The sequence below is a fragment of the Vulpes vulpes genome, chromosome 3 (assembly GCF_048418805.1).
Source record: "Vulpes vulpes isolate BD-2025 chromosome 3, VulVul3, whole genome shotgun sequence".
In the NCBI taxonomy this organism is placed as follows: Eukaryota; Metazoa; Chordata; class Mammalia; order Carnivora; family Canidae; genus Vulpes; species Vulpes vulpes.
In genome coordinates, this window is record NC_132782.1 from 1,362,887 (window position 1) to 1,386,246 (window position 23,360).

The following is a 23,360-nucleotide window of genomic DNA, read 5'->3' on the forward strand; positions in this document are numbered from 1 at the left end:
TCAGGATAAATATAGAATATCATACTTGTACACATCACTGTCAAATGATTATAAACCAAACACAAATCTTCAAAGCAGCCAGGGTGAAAGTATACTATTATCAAAGAAGAAACAAGATGGAGAACTGATTTTTCAATGGAAATAAATGAAAAGATAAAAGTGAAATGATATCTTTAAAGTACTGAGAAGAGGGCAGCCCAGGTGGCTCAGTGGTTTAGCGTGTCGTTAGCCCAGGGTGTGATCCTGGAGACCAAGGATTGAGTCCCACGTTGGGCTCCTTGCATGGAGTCTGCTTCTCCCTTTATTTTTTTTAATTTAATTTTATTTATTTTTATTTATTTATGATAGACACAGAGTGAGAGAGAGAGAGAGGCAGAGACATAGGCAGAGGGAGAAGCAGGTTCCGTGCACCGGGAGCCTGACGTGGGATTCGATCCCGGGTCTCCAGGATCGCGCCCTGGGCCAAAGGCTGGCGCCAAACCGCTGCGCCACCCAGGGATCCTGCTTCTTCCTTTAACTGTGTCTCTGCCTCTTCCTCTCTGTGTGTCTTTCATGAATAAATAAAATCTTTAAAAAAATAAATAAAGTACTGAGAAGAATCATCAACCTACAGTTCTATATCCAGTAAAAACACCCTTCAAGAATAAAGGCAAAGTAAGTAAAGTCTCTGAACTAACAACACTTTAGAAACTTTTTTTTTTCAACAAATAAGCACTAAAAAGAAATACTAAAGAAAGTTCTTCAGACAGAAGCAAAATGATTCCTTGTGAAAACATAGGACTGCAGCAGTAAATTATGATGTATAAAAAAGATAAACACATGGAGAAATCGAGATGGATGTTTCACAAAGCCCCAGTAATTATTGCTTCACAGTTTTAAATGTGTGTACAATTTGAAAAGACAACTATAATATATACAAGGTGGGAGGAACTTAAATGAGATAAAGTTGTCAAAATACTGGCATTGTCAGGGAAGAGAGAGAAATAGAATGCATGTTGTAATGTCTACAGGTATTCACTAAAGAATGCTATAATGTCTATAGGTATTCACTAAGAAAAAAAAGAATGTATAATTAACAAGTGAGTGAGAGTTTTAAAAATGAGGAAAATAACTGATTAATCAAAAAAGGAAAATGAAGGGATTACTAGAAAACATCTGTAGGGTGTTAGATTTAAACTTAAGCAAAAAATACATTAAATGCAAATATTTTAAATAATTTCATTTGAAGATCATGATAGATAATTTTCATAACAAATTAATTCACAATATTTATACAGAAATAAAATAAACACATATTAAAGAGTTTATTTAACTCATAGTCATGAGTAAACCTGGCATATATTATAGCCAATTGAAAAGAGAAACCCTAAGAGCAGGTACATTTATAAATCAGGAATAATGAAATGACCATGTATACACGGACAAACTTTTTTTCCATAGGATAAGAGGGAACGCAATTGAATTTCCACCAAACCAGACATAATTTGCATATCTACAAATTTATAGGCTCAAAGATAATGAAGGGTTAGAATGATATAACATGGGTAGGTGTCCATGTTATGGCACTTTTCTCTTCAATAAAGACTTCTAGAATGAATATAAAAACAAAACATAATTCATGCTCTTTGTAAGAGAAACATCTTAAATACAAGGATTCATGAAAGTTTAAAGTAAGAGAATAGGAAAATATAATACATTTAAAAACTAATGAAAAATTCAGTGTAGTCAAATAATCATCAAAGATTTCATGATAAATCACACATTTCACAATGATAAAGGGATCCATTGGGATAGATTATTTATATTGCAATTATAAATTTTAATGCATCTATTACTGCTTTCTCCTCAAATTGTATAGAAAAAATGGACAGATTTGAGAAAATAGACAAATCTATAAGCATCATGAACTATTTTTTTCATAAACTATTTTGAACACAAATTTTTAGTAACTCATATAAGCAGGCAAAAAAATCAGTAATATAGAAGATTTGAATATCATCTTTAACAAGTATATGTGCTCTTAAACATACATACACAACACACATAATATTGCACTCTGAAGTGAAAAAGAAGTACATATGGAGTGTATACTAAATCTCAACGAATTCCAGAAGAATGAAATCATACAGAATATGTTTTCTGATCATAGTGGAAATAAGCTGAAGATCAATGGCAAAAAGAACATGAGAATTCTTAGGTATTTGGAAATACAAGCAGGATACTTTTAAATAACCCAAGGGTAAAGACGTAATTATAATGAAAATTAGAAAATATTTTTAGCTAAGTGGTAATGAAAATAAGATACATGTCAAATTAGTGTTATCCAGTTAAACCAGCACTTATAGTAAAATGTATAGTATGCCTTAAGTTTGTTTCTCACAGAAGCACTTCTTAAATCAAGAATTTATTGGGAAATGCTCCAGAGATAAAGTGATTAGGGAGTGGAGAAATCGGGTTGCTAAAATGTAAAAACCCAAGAAATGTGTGATTTCACCTAAAGACTCAGCCTGTCTGATCCTGTGGAGACCTCCCAAGGTAAAAGTGCACCTCATTGTGAGTCTCCTCTAGGAGCAAGAGAGCTAGCTTTTCAACCTCTGAATCAGTGTGTAACTGACTGTGGTCTGTTCCAGGAAGATGTAAATTCCTAGGTACTTCAAATTCTCCAAATAATCAAGGCTGCTTAAGTAATCCAAAGACAATTTTCTGAGAAAGGTCTCAATGACAAGTCAGAAACTAGGTGATTTGGAGGCACTGATACAAGATAGCTGAGGAAATCTATTTAAATTCCCAGGCACTTAGAAATCTCCATATAGGTGAGGTAGTTTCAGTACCTGATGGTAATTCTCTGGAGAAGGTTATAGTACACATTAATAGCGACAAAGAACATAGAAACAGGGAGAAAAGAGCACAGCACTGGGGGTTACAAGAGGGTTTCAGCAAGTCTTCATGATGTCCATTATTGTTTTAAGCTGAAATTTAATCTTTAAGATTCCATCTCAAGAAGCCAGAAAAGTAAAAGAATGTTAAATACAAACAATGTAGAAATACAAAAATAATAAACATGAGAGTAGAAATTAATGACTAGAAGGCAAATATAAAACAGAGAAAACCAAAAAAGCCAAATGTTTCTTCTTAGAAAATACTAATGAAATTAATCTGGTAATATTATCTATCAAAATGTTAAAAGACACAAAAAGTACCAAAATTAGGAATTTTAGAAAGGGTGAAAACCGCCACAGATGTTATGGGTAATAAAAAACATATATTTCTTATATGAGAAAATAATGAAAAAATAATTATGCCGTAAATAGGAAAACTTAGGGAAATAAATTCTTAGGTCAAAAATAAACTAACACCATGTGGAAATAATATGCAATAGTAAATAGGAGGTTTTTATAGTTACTGAAGTAATTCAATCTGTACTTCAAAACCTTTCCAAATAAATAGTAGGCCCAGATGGTGTTTAATTGGTAAATTCTACAATATATGTAAGGAAGATATTGTACTAAGATGAAAACTCTTTCAGAGAGAATAGGAAAATTTATTTTCCAAGGCTAGCAAAATCTTGACCCCAAAACCTGACCAGAACAGTATAAGAAAAGAAAATTACAGGTTCTCTCATATAAGTTTAGCTGTAATAATATTTAAATATAATATTAACAATCAAAACCAATTAAACATGGAGGAATGCTATGTCAAGAGCAAATTGGATATATTCCAGGAATGTATGATCCTCAACATTCAACAATCAGTCAATGTAATTCACCACACTAACATACTAAGAAAGTAAAGACTATATTATCATCTCAATAGAGAAAAAGTATTTGAGAAAAGTTAAAATCCATTCATGATAAAACTAGGAATAGAAGAAACTAACTTAAACTGAAAAAGAGCATCACAGAATTATACAAAAAAAATCATAATAGTGAAATATCTAAAGCTTTCCCTTAGAGAGTAGGAATAAGACTACAATGTCTGCTCTTAAACCTCAATAATGACCTGAATCTAATATTGTATTCTCACAGAGCAGTGAAAAGACATAGGAAAAGGGAATGCAAATAAAAAATTTGAATTCTGCTTCTAGCAAAATATATCAAACAATAGTTTTCAGGCAATGGCAAACTGTGTTCTCTGAGAAAGGAGAAACAAACAAGGTGAGTCCCACCATTGCCACAGTTTATGACTTTAAGAATGCTGGGAGGGGTAACCCTGGCAGATCACAGCAGTCTACCTGAGTTGAAGGAGCAGAACTGGGAGGCCAGGGAGGCAGAGGTTAAGTTTACAAGGTAAAGATCTGGAGAGGACAGAGCTTCACAAGATCAGCAATGGGCTCTTGAATATTCAGCAGAAAATTGATGAGTATATGTGAATAAGAAACTACCTGAGGCCAGCCCCAGCAGAGAGAGCATATCCTTGGAGTTAACGGAGGTCTGAGAATAGTTTCTGTTCCTACTAGTAGGATCCAGATAAAATAATCAGAAAGGTATCATCTCAGTGATGGTGGAAAAAAAGCCCTAAGTAAAAGCTGCCTGGTCCTGCCTAACAAAGCTGAAAACCTAGCCTTAAACAAATCAAACCATTTACCAAAGAAATGAGCTGTTTTTTCAGAACAAAGCCTGTGGATATTTATAGAAATACAAACATTTCCAGCAGTCTGAAAATTCGCTGTGTTTGTCAACCAATCAAAAATTACCAGGAAAGAAGCCGGAAAATATGGTTCAGAGGGTGGCAAAAAAATCAGCCAGTAGGAACAGATGTGGAAAACACATGTATGGTAATTAGTAGACAAGGGCACTGAAAAAATTCCTGAGATGAGAAATGTGTAGGATGAGATTAAACGCAGATAAGACATTGTAGAAGAAAGGTTAGTAAACTTGAAGAATAATAACCAAAACTGAATTAATGATACAGAAGATATTTTAAAAAAGAAGAAAAAGAAAAAGAAAGAATATTAGGATCTGTGGGACATTTTCAAGAAGCCTTGGTATAACTGGAGACCCTAATTAAGTTTGGAGAGAAGTAATAGAGAAAATGTTAATGACAGATTAACTAAATTTTATGGAAACTACACACTCATAGTTCTAAGAATCTCAACAATCCCAAGCATAAGAAACAAGAAAACCACCTGTGGATTATCATAATTGAATTACTTAAAATAACTAATAAAGAAAATCTGAAAAGTAGCAAGAGAAACAAGACATAATTTTTAGAAGATAAAAATAAGAATATAATTCTTGTTGGAAAAAATTCAAACTGTAAGAGAGAGCCACAGTACCTTTAAAATACTGAAAGGAAAACACAATCTCGAAATCTATATCCTCATCATATATAAGGAAGCGTATCTTTGAAAGTAGCTAAAATAAGGAATATTAAGGACAGAATAGCTGAAAGAATTGGTTGCCAGCAGGTCTCCACTATAGCAAAGGGCAATGAAATTCTTTAAGCAGAAGGAAAATGATGCCAGGTAAAAATCTGCATCTACACAAATGAATGAGAAGCATCAAATTTGTGAATACCAAGATAAATATAAAATACCATTTTTCTTAGTTTAAAAATCTATTTTTAAGATAAGGAATTATTTAAAGCAAAAGTAATAACAATGCCTTGGGACATTTTAACATATGAAGAAATAAAATGTATGACAAGAATAGTACAAAGGATAGAAGAGGGGAAATGAAGCACATTGTTGTAAAGGTCTCCACTCCATGTGAAGTGATCTAATATTATTTGAAGTTGGACTGTGATAACTTAAAGAGGTACACTGTTAACCTTAAGCCATTTGCCAAAACAATACAACAAAGAGTTATAACTAGTAATAATAAAACAAAGAAAGCTATGATGGAATCATAAATTTACTCAGTCTAAAAAGAGACAGAAATAGAGGAAAAAGGAAATAATATATGGAATAAGTGGAAAACAAAGAGCAAGATGGTAGATTTAAATCCAGCCATATCAACAGTCATATAAAATGTCAGTGATCTAAGCACAATGAAAAGGCAGAGATTGACAAATTGAGTAAATTAAAACAAATAACAACAAAAGACCCAAGTATTTACTGCCTTCATAAAAGACACTTTAAGGGATCCCTGGGTGGCTCAGCAGTTGAGCGCCTGCCTTCGGCCCAGGGCGTGATCCTGGAGTCCCGGGATCGAGTCCGGCGTCGGGCTCCCTGCATGGAACCTGCTTGTGTCTCTGCCTCTCTCTCTCTCTCTTCCTGTGTCTCTCATGAATAATAAATAAAATTTAAAAAAATAATTGATAGAAGTATATGGAAAATGAGTAAATATGTAAAAGACTTGACGAACACTATCAACTGACTTGGCTTAATTAAAATTTATGGAACTCCACATGAAACAACAGCAGAATGCACAATGTAAGATGATATAATTACTGAGGAAAAGAGTATGGTGATTTTTTAAAATAGTAAACATATACCAACTATATAATCTAGCCATTTAACTAAAGTAAGAAAGAAAAAAAGAATATATCCACCCAAATACCTGTACACAAATGTTCATAGCACCCTTATTTGTAGAAGCCAAAATCTGAAAACAGCCTAGCTATCCACAACAAACAAATGGATAAACAAATTGTGATAGGTATATGGAATATTTCTTAGCAATATATACAGTGTGATTCATTTATATTAAATTCTAAAAAACACAAACTAATCTTTAGTGACATAAAGCAGAATAACGGTGCGTAGGAATGGGAAGGGGGTTGGTGTGAGATTCATGAAGGAGTGGTTACAAAAACACATGAAGAAATTTTGTGGACTGATGGATATATTCATTATTTATTGTGATGATAGTTTTAAGAGTATATACATATGTCGGAATTAATCAAATCGTATATTTAAAGCTGTGAATTCATTGTATGTTAACTACACCCCAATAAATCTCTCTATATAAATAAATATCAGAAAGAAAGAAATAGAATTGTCATTATTGTAGATAGCATAACTAAGAATCTAGAAAATCCAAAAGTAATGGCAGATATACAAATACAATTGGAAATAATGGGTTCCTAGATATAATATTGCTGGATATAAAATCAATATATATAAATATGTTTATATAAGAAATGATTTTAAAAATAAATATAAAAATACAATTTATATTATCAAATAAAACCTCTTAGAATGTAATGAAAAATGTATAAGATATTTACAAAGACAACTTCAAATATAATTGAAGGAAAGCAAACTGAACATGATAAATGGGAACATATAACATTAATAAATAGGGACAATCAATATTTTAAAGATTCAGTTATCTACAAAGTAATGTTGGTTTTCATATAACTCAAAGAAAACCAAATACATTTTTTGGGGGAAATTGACACAATGATTCTAAAATTTATATAGCAATGCAAAGGACCAAGAATAATTGGATCAATCTTGAAGAAGAATGGGAAGAAAAATGGCCAACTTCCATTACAGAAATCAAAACGTTGTCATAGTACATTAGTTTTGACAATTTGATGTTGCTATGAAATCGATTTTCTATTAGTACAGGCATTGGGAACATTCCTACATCTATGTAAACAGTAAATTTGTGACAAATTTGGAATTTAAGAACAGTGGAAAATAGATTGTTTCTCCAATAAATGATGTTGAATTGATCACATGCTCACATGGAAAGATTTAATCTTGACCTCCACCATTACATAAAAATTAGTGCCAACATATTACAGATCCAGATGTCAAAGGTAAATCAGTAATGAATCTAGAATTTAAAATCGGAGAATATCTTCATGACCTAGGAATAGGGAGAGGATTCTTAAACAGAATGCTTTAAACATTAAATTTCTTTCATGAACTCTTAGAACTCAATAATAAAAAGAACAATAATCTGATTCAAATGGACAAAGGAAAAATAAACAATAAATGGACAAGGGCCCTTAACAGACATTCCTTCAAAGAAGATTACAAATGCCAATAAATACATGAAAAAATGTTCAACGTCATTAGTCACCAGAGAAATGCAAATCAAAGACACAGAAAGATACCACTTCACACCCACTATGATGGCTATAATCAAAAGAACATAATAACTTGTATTTTCAAGGATATGGAGAAACTGTAACCCTCATACATTGCTGGTGGGACTGTAAAATGATGCAGCTGCTTTGGAAAACAGTCTGGCAATTCCTCAAAATGTTAAACATGAAGTTACTATATGGCTCAGCATTTTCACTTCTAGGTATATACACAAGAGAAAGGAAACCATATGTCCACATGAAAGCTTGTATGTGAATATTCCTAGCAGCATTATTCATAATAGTCAAAAAGTGGAAACAAACACAAATGTTGAATGAATGCATGAATAAAAAAGTAGCATATCTGTACAATTGAATATCATTCAGCTTTAAAAAAGAATAAATTACTGATTCAAAATACCACATGGATGAACCTTGAAAACATTATGGTAAATGAAATAAACCTGCCACAAAAGACCATTCAGTTTATATGTAAAATGAAGAATATGGAGGGACAGAAAGAAGATGTGTGGTTATCTAAGGCTGGTGAGAATTGGTGGAAAATGGGAGTCACTGAAAAAAAATATGGGGTTTATTTGGATGGTGATGAAATGTTCTAGAATTTGTCTTGATGATAGTTCCACAACTCCATCAATATACTAAAAACCATTGAGTTATACACTTTAAATGAGTGAATTGAAAGGTGTGTGAATTGTATCTCAAAGCTGTGGTGGATGGATAGGTAGTTAGAAAGCTAGGTAGATGACATATATATATATATTAGATATATATAAACTAAACATATAAAAATGTGCTCAATCTCATCAACCCTCTGGGAAATATATTTAAATCCAAATGACGTATATCCACCAAAATGCATAAGTTTAAAAACACTGAAAATCCCTTGCCTAGAAGAAGATGTGGAGAAACTAGAATTTCCACAGTGGTGGAAACTAGAATTTAAACAGTGGTGTAAATTCATTCCATCACTTTGGACCATTTTTGGCAGTTTCTAATAAATCTGATATATCTATCCTCTGATCCAATAATTCTTCTCCTAGGAAGAAGGTATGGTGAGTACTACATGGCAAAAATGCATACACATGTTCACCAAAGGACATGCGTGAGAATTTTCATGGCAATACTATGACCAATGATTACAGTAATCAAATAAAAATGATTACAAACAAACCAAATGTTTGCCAACTCTAAAGAAGATATAAATTATACCATAATATAGAATACTATACTGCACTGAAAATGAATGATTTACCGCTACTCGCAACACATGGATATCTTTCATAAACACAAAGTTGAGAAAAAGAAACCATATGCAAAAAAAAAAAAAAAAAGAAACCATTTGCAAAGGAGTGTGCATTGCTCCTTTATATTAAGTTCAAAAATAGATGTTGGGAGTCAGGATACTGGTTACCTGAGGTGAAGAGGGAAATAGCAATTAGGTAGAAAACATGATACAGTGCCTTGAGTTTTAGTGATATGCTGAAGCTGGCTTTCATCAGGTTGCAAGCATTGATTGTTAAATGTTTAAGTTTGCAAGCTGTTTGATATCAAGTTGGTAGCTTGAAATTGGCCATGCTGGGGGGCATTTATGCCATGGAAATTATGTTTTTTTCAAGGTGCTTTTTGTTTGGTTTTGAGGTGGGGCAGCTGGTTGTTATATACTTACCTGTATAACACTGGTACAGGATATATTCACTTTGTTAAATTCACAGAGCTACGCACATGTAATTTTTGAACTTTAAGTTATGCTTCAAAAGGTATTCATATTTCAAAGGAGGAAAAATAGAAGTCTCTGCAATTTCAGACAAATATCCCTGTAGTATTGACTAACTCAAATCCAGGGAAAATAGAGCAGGATGGCTAGGTGGGCAGTTGTGAGAAAAACAATAGGGCCAAAATACAAGTAAAAACACTGGTTTGTTCTCTATTTTCACTACTTAACTCAAGGGTCACGATCTCTTATTTTTACAGAGGTCAGACAGATAATATCAAAAAATAAAGATAGAACTAGCATATTTATTCACATAGCAACATTCTGTACCTCCACACAAAAATGTTTTTTTCTGCTTCTTTGAAAAGCACATACCTCTTTTTGATATTGCAACCTGAAGATTTAGGATATTGAGTCTTGGTATCAAAGTGCCAAGGTTTGAATATTGGCTTTTTATTTTTTTAGGTGTGATCTTAGGCAAGTTATATATGTCTAACTTCTAGTTTCCTCATTAGCAAAGTAGGGTAAATCATACACCATCACTTATTCATTAAAAGCAATTTATAGAGTATGGGCTATGTGTAAGGTATGGTTCTTAAGTCAGGGAATATAGCAAGAAGTAAAATATACAAAGATCCATGATCTAAAGTTTCTGATGGTATAAGAGGGACACAGCATAATATATGTAAGTAAAATTTATGTGTGGTGTTAACCATGGAGGAAAGTCAACTAGGCAGGGAGAAAAGGGTGTCAGTGGTACAGGTGGTTAGTTTTCACGGAAAACATGACATTTAAGTCAAAACTTGAAGGAAGCAAGAGAGCAAGATGGAACTCTCAGCGGGTAAAGTTATTATAGGCAGAGGGGACAGGAAATGTAAAGGCCCTGGAGTATAATCATGCCTGAACTATAAAAATAGGAAAAAAACCATTATGACTAGAGCAGAATGGTAAAGGGTCAGGAAGACAGGCCACCATAAGGACTCTGCACTGCATGAGCTGTGAAGGTGGACAGAGTTTTGAGCAGAATAGTGATGTGGGGTCTAATTTGGGTTAAAAGCAGTTTAACTGCATCATTGAGAATAGATTTGAGGAAAACAAGGCTAGAGAAAGGAGGCTATTCTAATATCCATGTGAGAAATAATAGCTGCTTGGTCCAGTGAATTAGCTCCATTTTGCATTTAATAGGTGGGTTCAATTTTTTCTCTCTTCTAATTTTTAAGATAAGCCAGATATCAAGGTTTTGTTAATGATAAATAACCTGATTTTCTAATATTGGATCAGTTTCTTTTGTTGGGCTTTGTTGTTTGGCATGTGAAGACACACATATAAAAAATTTATATTCACAGATTTTTTTACTAGAGTCATTATGTCACTAGAATACTGCTACTAACCCTCATGACTGTTCTTTGTAGCTATGTCTATTTTTCATAATCTGACAAGTCTCCAGCTAGATTCTGGTTTGATGTCTCTCCTTACTTATTCTACATCTTTTGGTATCAGTTTTCATTTTCCTGTACCAAGTCTTAAAATATGACAAATTGAGAAACAGAAGAAACAAACAGGAAACTGACTAGCGCTCTTTTATCCCCCAATGAGCTATTTTTGAAAACATTTTTCTTTGATACTTATCTCAAAATATGAGAGGTTAGTACTTGACAGAAGAAATAGATAAACAAAACACTGTCCAGCTTTTGCTAAACACTAAGATAGAAGAAGAGAAGCAATATAGATTGGTTCTGGACCACAGATAGTGACTATACAATGCAAATTTGGGAACATTTTCTAAATGTTACTGAAATATCTATATAAATTTCTATTTAAAGAGTATATATTTATTTTAAAATCTAGAATTCATCACTTTACTTTCTAATGGAAGACCTTGCAAAAGCCTTGTAGTAAATGCGGCAATACTGTTCAGTATTAATAGAATAATTGGCTTAGAATTCTATTTAGATAGTTCTGTAGATGGTATATTACAGATGAAGTTCATAATTTGTATGTATAAAACTAGTTCCTTTTTCCATTGGCACTGATAATAAAAACTCAATAGTTTGAAGGTAGATAAAAAGGTAGGAAGAAAAGTCCTAGATTATCTACTTCTCAGTAATGGGTAGTAAATTACATGCCAGTACATTAATTTATTCAGGGATTTTTTACTTTCTTCTGAAACTCTGGAAATTGGACTGGCAAGAGGCAAAATATTGTGGTAAAATGGAAATTATCTCCTATTATGTTTTATAAGGAAAAGTTCTGAATTTGAAAATGTTGGAGTTATTATCAAAGTGTTTTTGAGTCCTGAGAAACAGATCATAATTCTATACCTGTTTCTTTCTTAAGAGCTTCCTACATTTGTCACATCTTAGGCAGTTTAGGACATCTTTGTAGCTGCTAGAGTTGGCTAAGCAAAGTTCAGGCCAAAGTAGGAATATGGGATTGAGCTACTTTGTTGAACAACCAGTTGTTCTATCCTCTTCTCCTTTATGCAAAGTTTATGGAGGATTCAGCAGGTGGTTGTTGGCAAGATGATCTTCACAGAAAATAGCATTCATTGCCTATTTAGAGAGAAGGCTATTTAAAAGGCTGGTCACGAAGAGACTGATAAAAAGCCATTTTTTTCCCCATATGTAGGGATAATTGAGAGAAGAATAAGATGATCCATGCTATTTATTTGGTCCTTATTAAGTGGCAGGCACTTAGTTCTGTCAATTGGGATAATTCTATGGCTAAAGCAGACAAAGCTCATGGAACTTACATTTCAATGTGGGAATCTGTGTGCTTATGTGAGCATGCATGGCTGTGCCTATGATGGAGAGTAATTAGGTCTAGGAGACTATTCTTAGTACAAATGCTTATTTTGATTATAAGTTAGGACTATTATTGAGTTTAGAGATTTTGGGAGGGGGAAAACAGTGAGACACTTTTTGATATATAGCCAAATGGTGTTGATCACCTTGATTCCTTTTCCTAAGTTGTCCCCATTGCAGAGGAAATGAAATCTTCCTGGGTTCACCTTAAAGCCCAATTGTCTTTAAAAATTAGCAATAGCATTCACAGTACAGGGAACACAAAAATAGTATCACTTATTAAGTGTCTAGGATGAGTCAAGTATATATATTGCGTTGTTTATTTCTAAAAAATTCTATTACTGTACTAATATTAACACTTATTTACCACAAATGTGACTACTTCTCAAAGAGGTACATTCCTAAGGTTACATAGCTGCTAAGTGACAGAACTGGCCATTTAATCCATGTTTGTTTTGGTTCAAAGCCTGCAAACTGTTTGGGCCCCCTGAGTCTAACAAGGATGATAATATGTAGATGAAAAACACACAAGACTTTGTCTGGATCAATGAGTAAATATGAGTGTGACTTTACATTTACTAATAGTATAATTTGTAATGAAAATGGAAGCAGAAATACCCACCACTTTTGAAAAGCTGATTCTAATATAGTTAACTTTTGCTGTGCTTTCCTTCCACTAAAGGAAGTGCCTAGAGGCCAGGCATGGCACTAGGTTTACTATCAAAATTTTAAATCTAATTACTGGAAATTGACGTATTTTGCAGATTTGTGTTTGTGAGGCAAATATTATTTTAAAATTTTAATCACTCTGAGAATCACTCACCATGGATTACTGAGGAATCCTTGAAAGTCAATATAACACCTCTATGCCAAATGCATAGAATCCCATTGTATGTTTAATGGGAGGTAGCTATAAAAATTAATTTTTCACATTCAAGAAACTTAAAACAGTTACTCACAGATAACTCTGGGAATTCACTTCATTAAAACGAATTGTATTACAGTTCATATTTTCACACAAATACACACATGCATATACTCACGTATATAGACATATATACATACACACACATGTATATATATAGTGGCCTCTGTTCAGAGAAGCAATACAAAGATGTCAGCCAAATTGATATAACTGGAAGTCTGGAAAGACTTTTGAGAATTGTTTTTTTGTATATTCCTTGGGAAAAGATATGCTTAAGTACTTTTAATTCTGTTTTCTTTACAAATTTGAGTAATTGCTAAAATCTTAGAATATAAATTATGAAAAGCCAATTTCCATGTTTATGGAATTCTTCTCAGAGTATATATCATTAATGTCTTTATGGGTAATAAACTTGATTGCTTTTATATGATACTAATGATTCTTCTAAGGCAATATTACTTCAAAACACTGCTACATACTCTAACGAGTCTTCCTTAATACTGTCTATTGAGTTTAGAATTATGAGGCCTCTTGTTTCATCATTTTTCTTGTTTTTAATAATCTGCTAAGTTTTACTTCTACACTTGTTATTATTATACTTTACATTTATAAAATGTTTTCTACTTTTCAAAGGAATTATGTAGATATAATATGTATATATGTTATATGTGTTTCTTTTGTATATATCATAATAAAATTATTATTTATTTCTGATTTAATGATTTGTTATGCATTTCAGGCTAATGAATGAATCTTAATAGCATGTTCATTTCAGGCTAATGAAAAATCTTCATAGCATGTTCTCTTTTTATATTATATTTAATCTTTAGTATAATATCAGCTTCTATTCTTTCAAAATAAAAATATCTTCTTTTTATTTACTTAAATTTTGAAAATTGCTATTAGTTGTAGTCATCTTTTCCTAGTAAGTGATAGTCATACTTCTATCCTTTGATGTTGAGGCAATTGCCTTTTCACATCAATTTGGCAATGGAGATGGATTTAAAGTGAAACAGATTCTTTCCTTTTCATCCAGATTCTAATGAGATATTTAGTTAAACACCAAAATTTGTGACACTCCACTTAATTTCTACTTCCTGTTCCTTGTTAAACATTGAATAATTATGAGTTTGCCTTTTTAAAATTGTCTTATCCAGTACACACAAATTTTGTACATTGTTTGGCAACATAAACAATTTTCTTTGAATTGGATAAGATTGAGTAAGAAAATTTAATATGAATCTGGGAGTCTTTTTCAATGTTAGAATTTAAAAAGTGGCTTTGATATATTTCTTTGTTCCTTATATCTTACTTCCTCTGACTCTATGAGACAATGACTTTTACATTTGTGCATTGATGGGGAGAGGGCTATAGTAGCTATTTGTTGACTAAAGGATTTTATGGTTATTACATTTTTTAGTGCATTGAAGTTATGAGTAAACCTTCAAACAAGTAATTAAAACACACTGGAAAATCCTTCATTACAAGAAGGTGATTTTTAAATATAGTTTTAAAACATGAAAACCAATAAAGTTTACCTACTGTGTAAATATTTTTGATAAACATTTATATTCAAATTTTAAGTGAAAATTATTAGATTCTGAAATGTGTACATAGTTTTGCCAATATAATAGATTATTCATGAACTTTAATATGCAAGTGAAATGTTATTTACTGGATGATGTAATTTAATGTATATATTTAATAAATAAATGACTATTATGTGCCAAATGTTATATTGAGCCATGGGGATCAGTGATACAGCTCCTGCTTTCCAGGAATCTATCTTCTAAAAAGAGATATATATCCATATGGTATACATAAGTAAAAAACTTTTGAGGTAGTGGCTATGTTGTTGCTTTATGCTTTGAACTCCGATGGTGTTCAACACTTGCTTCATATTTGCGTCTTGATTTAACGGAGATGTAGAGATGCTAAGTGACAGGAAAACCACCTTCCTTTATGTGAATGACAGCGCTTTTCCACATTGTTCTGTTGTCCATTTATTTACATATCTTTGTTTTTGAATGCTGAATAGTAGCATAGTTTATTACATATTGCCCTACTTTCTACCTATTTATTCATGCTGTCAATGTATGCTAAATAGGCTGGCATGGCAGCAAAGTTGGCTTGGAGGGGGCGCGTGTGTCGCTCTCCGTGGTGCTGAAGATTGTCGTGGGCTGAAATTAGTTGTTTCCTTTCTTTTTTCTTTTCCTTTTCCTTTTTTTTTTTTTTTTTTTTTTTTTTAAAGAGAGAGAGCGTGGGCAGGGAGAGGAGCAAGCAGACTGTGCTGAGTGTGGGGCCCTATGAGGGGCTGGATCTCACGACTTCGAGATCAGGACCTGAGCAAAACCAAGAGTCTGGCACTTAAGTGACTTAGCCATCCAGTCACCCCATTTCCTCTAATTCTTTGGCACTAATGATTATTGCCCAACAAAGAATTCAGAACAAACAAAGAAAAAAAGCTAGTGGGGAAAGGAAAAATGAAAAAGAGGAAGGTTTACACATGAGATTCAGCCATTGGTTAATAAATGATTGGATTAATTGATTTATTTAACTGAAGTTTACAACAGGTACTATGCTTAGAGTAAAGCTACAATTTTGCACCTCCATTGCTGCCATATAAACCTATACTTTACTCTGGTGCATCCCATTGTATTTGGAGAAAACGGACAAATCACACAAATATGGAAAAATGTAAATTTAAAACTGTTAGATGCTAAGAAAGATCCAGGGCTTTATGAATCATGAGATAAACTAGAGCAAATGCGAGTATAGAAGTATGGAGCTTGGTTAAAAATTAATGACCTTTCCCACATATTAAATTATTATAAAAGTAATATATTAAAGAAGATAAGGTCTAGTGAATCATGTAAGACTTCCAAATAAAATCTTAAAAAATATTTTAATGAGATCTTACCTCCATGAAATGAACTTTTTAATAACAAGTTTTATATTTGAAATAGCTATGTTTCCTGATTATGACATTTTAAATGATGATATAATAATTATCATCAAGGGTGAGAAAATGTTTGCATAAAGTAGGTATAAAAGATTTTATACCTTTACTTTTATGACAAAATATTTGTCAGTTAGTTACATGGTATTTGAAAAATACTCAGGCATTATGAGAGCAGTCAATCTGCAGCTGACATGGCTATCACAAAAATAACAAATCAGCATATGGCACAGAATTATTCTATATTTATGTTGCTAGAACTTTGGTCATTAGCTAAAGCTATGCTCACTGGAATTTCCTGCCCAGGCTCCTTGCTCCCCTATCTGCAATGGGCTATATTTTAAACTACATGCAGTGTCTCTTGGCCACTAAAATAAATATCTTCAAACCATTTCATGAGTCCTTGCAGGGTCACTGGGTCTGTAGCTGAATGCTGAGGCAGATGTTCAGACGTAGAAACTTTTTTCTATGTCACCTTCAAGAAGAATGGGACACACTCAGATTCCACGTGTTCAGGCCATCCTACAAAGAGCCCTAAATAAGCTTCTTCAGACCATTCTTAGACATTCATAGACAGAGAGAGGCTACCTGTTATGAACTCTGGCAACTTGAAGCCACCTTACTTGAACACTTCTGATGGTTGAAGTGGTCAATATATCATGGGCTATCTGTTAACCATTTGTGGTACACTAGCTGGAAAGCTCAGCTCTTAGCCTGTTTCAATTTTCTTCTGAGAATTTATTATCATCTGACATAAGTAATATTTGCTTTTTGTTTAGGACATATTACACTAAAATGTAGCATTCATGAAGGTAGAGTCTTTATCTTTTTGCTCACCGTTGTATTCCCAGAGCATGGTGTAAACATTCAACATATTCACTAGATAAAGTGAATAAAGACTCTTTAAGTTTCATGAGGGCATTCTTTATGTTCCTCCTTACCTTTCAGTACCTACCCCAGTGCTTAAGTCATTGTATCACACTGAGGAGATAATCAGGGTACATACAGATTAGAGAGATTCTTTTTTTTTTTTAATTTTTTTTATTTTATTTATTTATGATAGTCACAGAGAGAGAGAGAGAGGCAGAGACACAGGCAGAGGGAGAAGCAGGCTCCATGCACCGGGAGCCTGATGTGGGATTCGATCCCGGGTCTCCAGGATCGCGCCCTGGGCCAAAGGCAGGCGCCAAACCGCTGCGCCACCCAGGGATCCCACAGATTAGAGAGATTCTTGTAAGACTTGTTAGGGCTTTTAGACTATTTCCTAAAAACAATGAGAGTCCACTGATGTATTATAATTTGTAAGAATTATTTTTAGATTTTTGTTTTAGAAAACAGAATTGTTGCTTCCTGCATTTCTTATTAATGGCATCTCCATTCTCCTACTCAGCCTATTTTAAACTCTCACAGTAATGTAACACTTCTGTCCTTCACTTTCATTGCTAATAATTTTTCAAGACCTAACAATTTAACTTCAGCAATGTCTCTCTCCTCTTCCCTTCCTCCTTCCCTCCCTCCCTCCCTCCCTCCTTCTATCTATCTATCTATTTAGATAATATACTTTTTGCTTTCCATTTGGGCCTCAGTTAATCACATGTTGATCAATTATACCTGCTGAATTTCTGTCTTTAGTATATTCTCCATCTAAATGACTTTATGCTTTATAGATGACTACTTATGCAATATTGGTCATCCCATTTATCTAAAAAAAAATCTTCAATAACTCTTCACTGATTAAAGATAAATTCCTAGCTTTCTAACTGAAAAAAGTACAATATAAATTTTTATTACTTTCAACACTCAGTCACATAAATAATTGCATTTATTTTTCTTGTAAGATAAGCAAAGATCGTTTCTCCTCTCATTTTTAATTTTATTTTTAAAAAGATTTTATTTATTCATGAGAGACACACAGAGAGAGGCAAAGACACAGGCAGAGGGAGAAGCAGGCTCCATGCAGGGAGCCCGGTATGGGACCTGATCCCAGGACTCCCGGATCACGCCCTGGGCCTAAGGCAGATGCTCAACCACTAAGCCACTCAGGTGTCCCTCTCCTCTCATTTTTTAAATAAAATAAATTCAAAATTTAAAAATGTTGCAAAATTGCCACAAAAAAAAATTCCCTGGTACTCTTTTTCCAAATTTACCAACCATTAAAATTTGGTTCCATATCCTTAATCATTCTCTCTATAGCTTTTCTGAATGATTCTGAATAAAATGTAGCTACCATCTCCTTCTTACCTTTCTTACTTATTACAGTAGCTATAGTAAAATTATTAAAATTAGAACATTTAATGTTGATTTAAAATAAATTGTAATTTAGCATAAATAAGATCTATAGATTGGATATTATGGACTTTATTCATATCTTACCAATTGTCCCAATAATCTATTTTTTTTCCAGTTCAATATCCAATTCTGGATTAGGACTCCAATATCCAATTGCTTCGGACTCACATTTCTTTAATCCCTTGTAGTGTGGGATAGTTCTCCAGCCTTTGACTTTCATCACAATCATATTTTTGAAAGGTACAGACAAGATGTTTTGTTGCATTTTCTTCAACTTGTATTTATCTTTTGCTTTCTTCATGGTTACAATTGATTCTGCTTTTTTTTTTTTTGTCTGAAATACTAAGCAAATTACATTGTGTACTTTTTTGTGCATCACATCATAAGGCTCATGATGTCATTGGTGATTTTAACCTCGATCACTTGGTTAAGATGATGTCTACTACTAGATTCATTGCCTACAAGGATTTTTTTAATCCCCTGGTAATTATGAATCTCTGGCAGATTACAAAAATGGCTTCAAGTGCTTCCCGTTTGTGTATCTATTCTTCTTTGCAGTATGATTTTGTAGTTCTTCCCATGAAAACATGGAATGTGTTACTCGATCCTTTGAATCTGGGCTTGTACACATAATATCCTTGAGCTAATGGGACACTGACAGATTTCTGTCAGCTTTATTTTGGGAAGTGCTCTACCTTGGAGTTTGCACTCCATTGTTGCTTTTTGGAACTCTGAAAGTACCTTTACTCAAGAAAACAAGGCTAGCCTACTGAAGGATGACAGCAGATTGAACAAAGATGAGCCATCCCAGCTAAGCCCTGCCCCCAATCAACTTGACAACCAGCAGACAGGTGAGTGAGGCCCTCCTAGACTATCCAGCCCAAACTAAGCCAGCCAGAGGAGAAAATTACAAAGATAACCCATAGAATCTTGAGAAATTGTAGATGTTTTATTATTTTAAACCATGAAGTTTGGCAATGGTTTGTTATAAAGCAAAAGCTAAGAATTCCCAGGGAGAGGGGTGCCTGGGTGGCTCAATTGGTTAAGTATCGGACTCTTGGTTTCAGCTGAGGTCATGGTCTCAGGATCATGAGATCAACCCCTGCATCGGGCTCTGTGCTCAAAAGAGTCTGCAGGAGATTCCCTCTGCCCCTCCCCTGGTGTTCCCCCTCTCCCCAGTCAATTAACTAATCAATAAAATCAATCTTTAAAAAAAAATAATTCCCAGGGAGATACTTTGGGACTACATAAATATCTTGTTTAACATACAATCTTTACCAACTAGAATTATTATTCTTGCTTGAGTTAAATATTAGCACAAAAGTTGCAAAATGGGGGCAACCTGGGTGGCTCAGCGGTTTAGCGCCGCCTCCAGGCCCAAGGTGTGATCCCGGGGACTCAGGATCAGGTCCCACGTCCGGCTCCCTGCATGGAGCCTGCTTCTCCCTCCACCTGTGTCTCTGCCTCTCTTTCTCTCTGTCTCTCTTTCTCTCTCCCCCCCCCCCCCGTTTCTCATGAATGAATAAATAAAATCTTAAAAAAAAAAGTTGCAAAATGACATTGCTATCTTTTTAAGAGATGAAGAATATAAGGATGGGAGATTATGTGTCTTGAGAGCACATGTGTCTGATAAGTGGCTACGCCAGCATTAGAACTTCAACCTTTTACTTGCCGGCCCATAGCTTTGTTTTCAGTTTGCCCTGCAGAGGTGAGTAGCCTGATAGTAGAACTGGAACTCACAAGAGGGAGCAATAGAGAGAAATTCCAGAGTGTCCCTGATATTGTGAGTGGCATCCTGCGTCCTCACACATACACTCAGGATCACCTCCGCTGGATGCTTCGTGATTGATAGTTGGAAGGGTGGCGGGATAGACAATGTAAGACAAGACAGTAAGTACAGTCATCACATCGAGTGAGTAATGATCGATTCACGAAAAGATAACATTTCTAGAAATTTCCTTTTGAGTATAGTTAGTCCAGAATGTCACTGGCATACTAGATAAAAATAGTATGTTTGCACGACACGAATCTTAACAGCTATTTATTTATTTATTTATTTATTTATTAGCTTTATTTTTAAAGATATTTTTATATGTATACTTTTACTGAAGTTCGGTTTGCCAGCACATAGTATGACACCCAGTGCTCGTCCCGTCAAGGGCCCCCTCCGCGCCCGTCGCTGACAGTAGCTGTTAGAGCTCCGCCCCCCCCCCCCCCCCGTTTTGCCAAAAAAACTTAGAAGAGGCCGCGGAGGCGGCGCAGGGACCCTGGAAGGGCGCGGCGGGAAAGGACCCTTGTTCCACCCTCGCGGACACGAGAACCGAGGCCACAGCAGGCCAGCGGCGACCCGATGGCAAAGCCGAGGCCGGGCTCGTGGCCCGCGGACCTGGAGGGAGCCGGCTGGGTGCTGGGTGCTGGGTGCTGGGCGCGGCCAGGAGCGAGCGCTGCGCCCCCCGCGGGCCCGCGCCCCGGGGTAGGGGCTGAGGGAAGGCACAGCCGCTCGGTTCCCGTCCTGCTCCCGGAAACGTTGCGGGGCGCAGGGGCGCGTGCGCCTCCCGTCCTCGTCCTCGTCCCCGGGTCAGGACGCATCCGTGAGGGGCGAGCGCTCGGCCCGGTCCTTGTCCCCGCGGCGCTGCCCGCAGAGACCCCGCACCGCGCACCCCGCACCCCGCACCCCGCAGGGGCTCGCTGCTGCGCCGCCCACCTCGCCCCTGCCGGCCGGCTTCCGCTCGGCGCCCGCGGGGACCCGGGGCTGGGGGGGGCTGCAAGTGCCGCTCGGCGCCCGCGGGGACCCGGGGCTGGGGGGGGGGGGGGGCGCCTGCAAGTATCGCGGGACTGGTGCACAGCGCTGGAGCCGCAGCTCCCGGAGCGGAACAGCCGGAGCGCGCTCGGTGCGCAGCGCCCCAGCCCGGGGAGCAGCGGGAGCGGAGGGAGGAGGAGGGAAGAGCGGGGGGAGGAGGGCGGAGCGGGGGGAGGAGGGCGGAGGGAGGAGGAGGGAGGAGCGGGGGGGAGGAGGGAGGAGGGAGGAGGAGGGAAGAGCGGGGGGAGGAGGGAGGAGCGGGGGGAGGAGGGCGGAGCGGGGGGAGGAGGGCGGAGGGAGGAGGAGGGAGGAGCGGGGGGGAGGAGGGAGGAGCGCGGGGAGGAGGGCGGAGGGAGGAGGAGGGAGGAGCGGGGGGGAGGGAGGAGGGAGGAGGAGGAGGGCGGAGCGGGGGGAGGAGGGAGGAGCGGGGGGAGGGCGGAGGGAGGAGGAGGGAGGAGCGGGGGGGAGGGAGGAGGGAGGAGGAGGGCGGAGCGGGGGGAGGAGGGAGGAGCGGGGGGAGGGCGGAGGGAGGAGGGGGCAGGAGGGGGCAGAGTGGGGAGGAGGGCGGGGCCGGGGCGCTGCTGACGTCACGCGTCCTAGCCCAGTGAGAGCCCGCGGGCTGGGGCGGCGGGAGGGGCGGGGCGGGGGCCGGGGGCGGGGCCGGGGCGCGGGGACCGGCGGCGGCGGCGGCGAGCCGGGGTGTCGAGGTGCCGGAGCCCCGCCGCCTCCTGCGCCGGGTCGGCCGCTGGCGGAGCGGCGTGCGGGCGCTGCGCTATGAGGGCGGCCCTGCGGCGCGGGCCGAGGCCGGAGGCGGCGCGCTGCGGCCGCGGGCAGGTGTAGGGAGGCGCGGCGGCAGGTGAGCGCGGGCTGCGCGGCCGGGCGGCCCCTGGGCGGGCGGGCGGCGGGCGGCGGGCGCGGGGGGGCCGTTCCGTCTCCGCGGGACCCGCGGCCACGACAGCAGGTCTCCGTCCCCCTCTCCCCCCGTCTCCCCCGTTGCCGCCTCCGTGGCCGGGGCGCGGCTGGTGCCGCAAAGTCCCGCAGCGAGTGCGGGCTGGGGTGGGCCGCCCGGGGCCCCGCGGCCCGGCCCCCCCCGCCCCCCCCGCCCCCCCGCTCCCCCGGCCCGGGCGCGCGTCGGCCGCCGCAGCTGCGGAGGGGGGCGCGGAGGCGCGGAACTTTGAGCCGCCGCCCGCCCTCCGCCCGCCGTTGCCGCTACTCGGCGGAGCTGCGCGCGGGGGGCGCCGGGGCACCGCGGCACCTGCTCCGGCCCCAGGGCCCGCACAGCTCCGCGCCGGCGCCTCCCCGACGGCCGCCCCTCCCGCCGCGCCTCCGCTGGGCGCCCCGCGGCCTCGCGTCCTGCGCGCGCCGGTGCCTGTGACTCAGTTTCCCCGTCGGACTCCGTCTCCCGCCCCTTCGCCCGCCCTCGCCTGCCGGGTGGTCGGGACGCTCGGCCCTGCTCCGGCTCGCGGCGTCCGTCGGTCTGCGCCGCCGCCGTCCGTCCGTCCCCCATCCGCCCGCGAGCAGCGCGGCCCGGCCGGAGGCTCGGTGAGCTGCGCGTGCGGCCGCCGCGGGGGGCTGGCGGGGCAGAGACGCCCGCTGCCCTGGACGCGGGCGCCCGGGGTGCGGGGTGCGGGGTGCGGGGTGCGGGGTGCGGGTAGAGACGCCCGCCTGCCCGGGCCGGGCCGCTGGCCTCCCCGCCGTGTGGGTGCGCGCGCCCTCCGGGGTCCCGCGCCGGCTGCTCCGAGAATACTGAGAAGTCAGGGCGCCCTGTCGGTGGCCTCTCCCGGACCTTTCAGTTCCGAGCGCTGTGCTCCCGGCCTCCCCGACCCTCCCTTTGCTCCGCCTTGACTTCTGCTAATTGCTTCTTGCTAATT

General features: G+C 38.7%; 1 protein-coding gene across 4 annotated transcripts in view; it reads left to right on the plus strand.

The window, feature by feature from the left end:
• Nucleotides 1-22,169: 22,169 nt before the first annotated feature.
• Nucleotides 22,170-23,360, plus strand: part of GALNT13 (polypeptide N-acetylgalactosaminyltransferase 13) — a 520,926-nt gene continuing 519,735 nt past the window's right edge. For 3 of the 4 annotated variants that reach the window (XM_072751535.1, XM_072751533.1, XM_072751534.1), the window contains exon 1: nt 22,170-22,345. The gene's annotated coding sequence lies outside the window, so the exon portion shown is untranslated. The remainder of the gene's footprint in view (nt 22,346-23,360) is intronic. The other variant, XM_072751539.1, reaches the window with a different exon arrangement.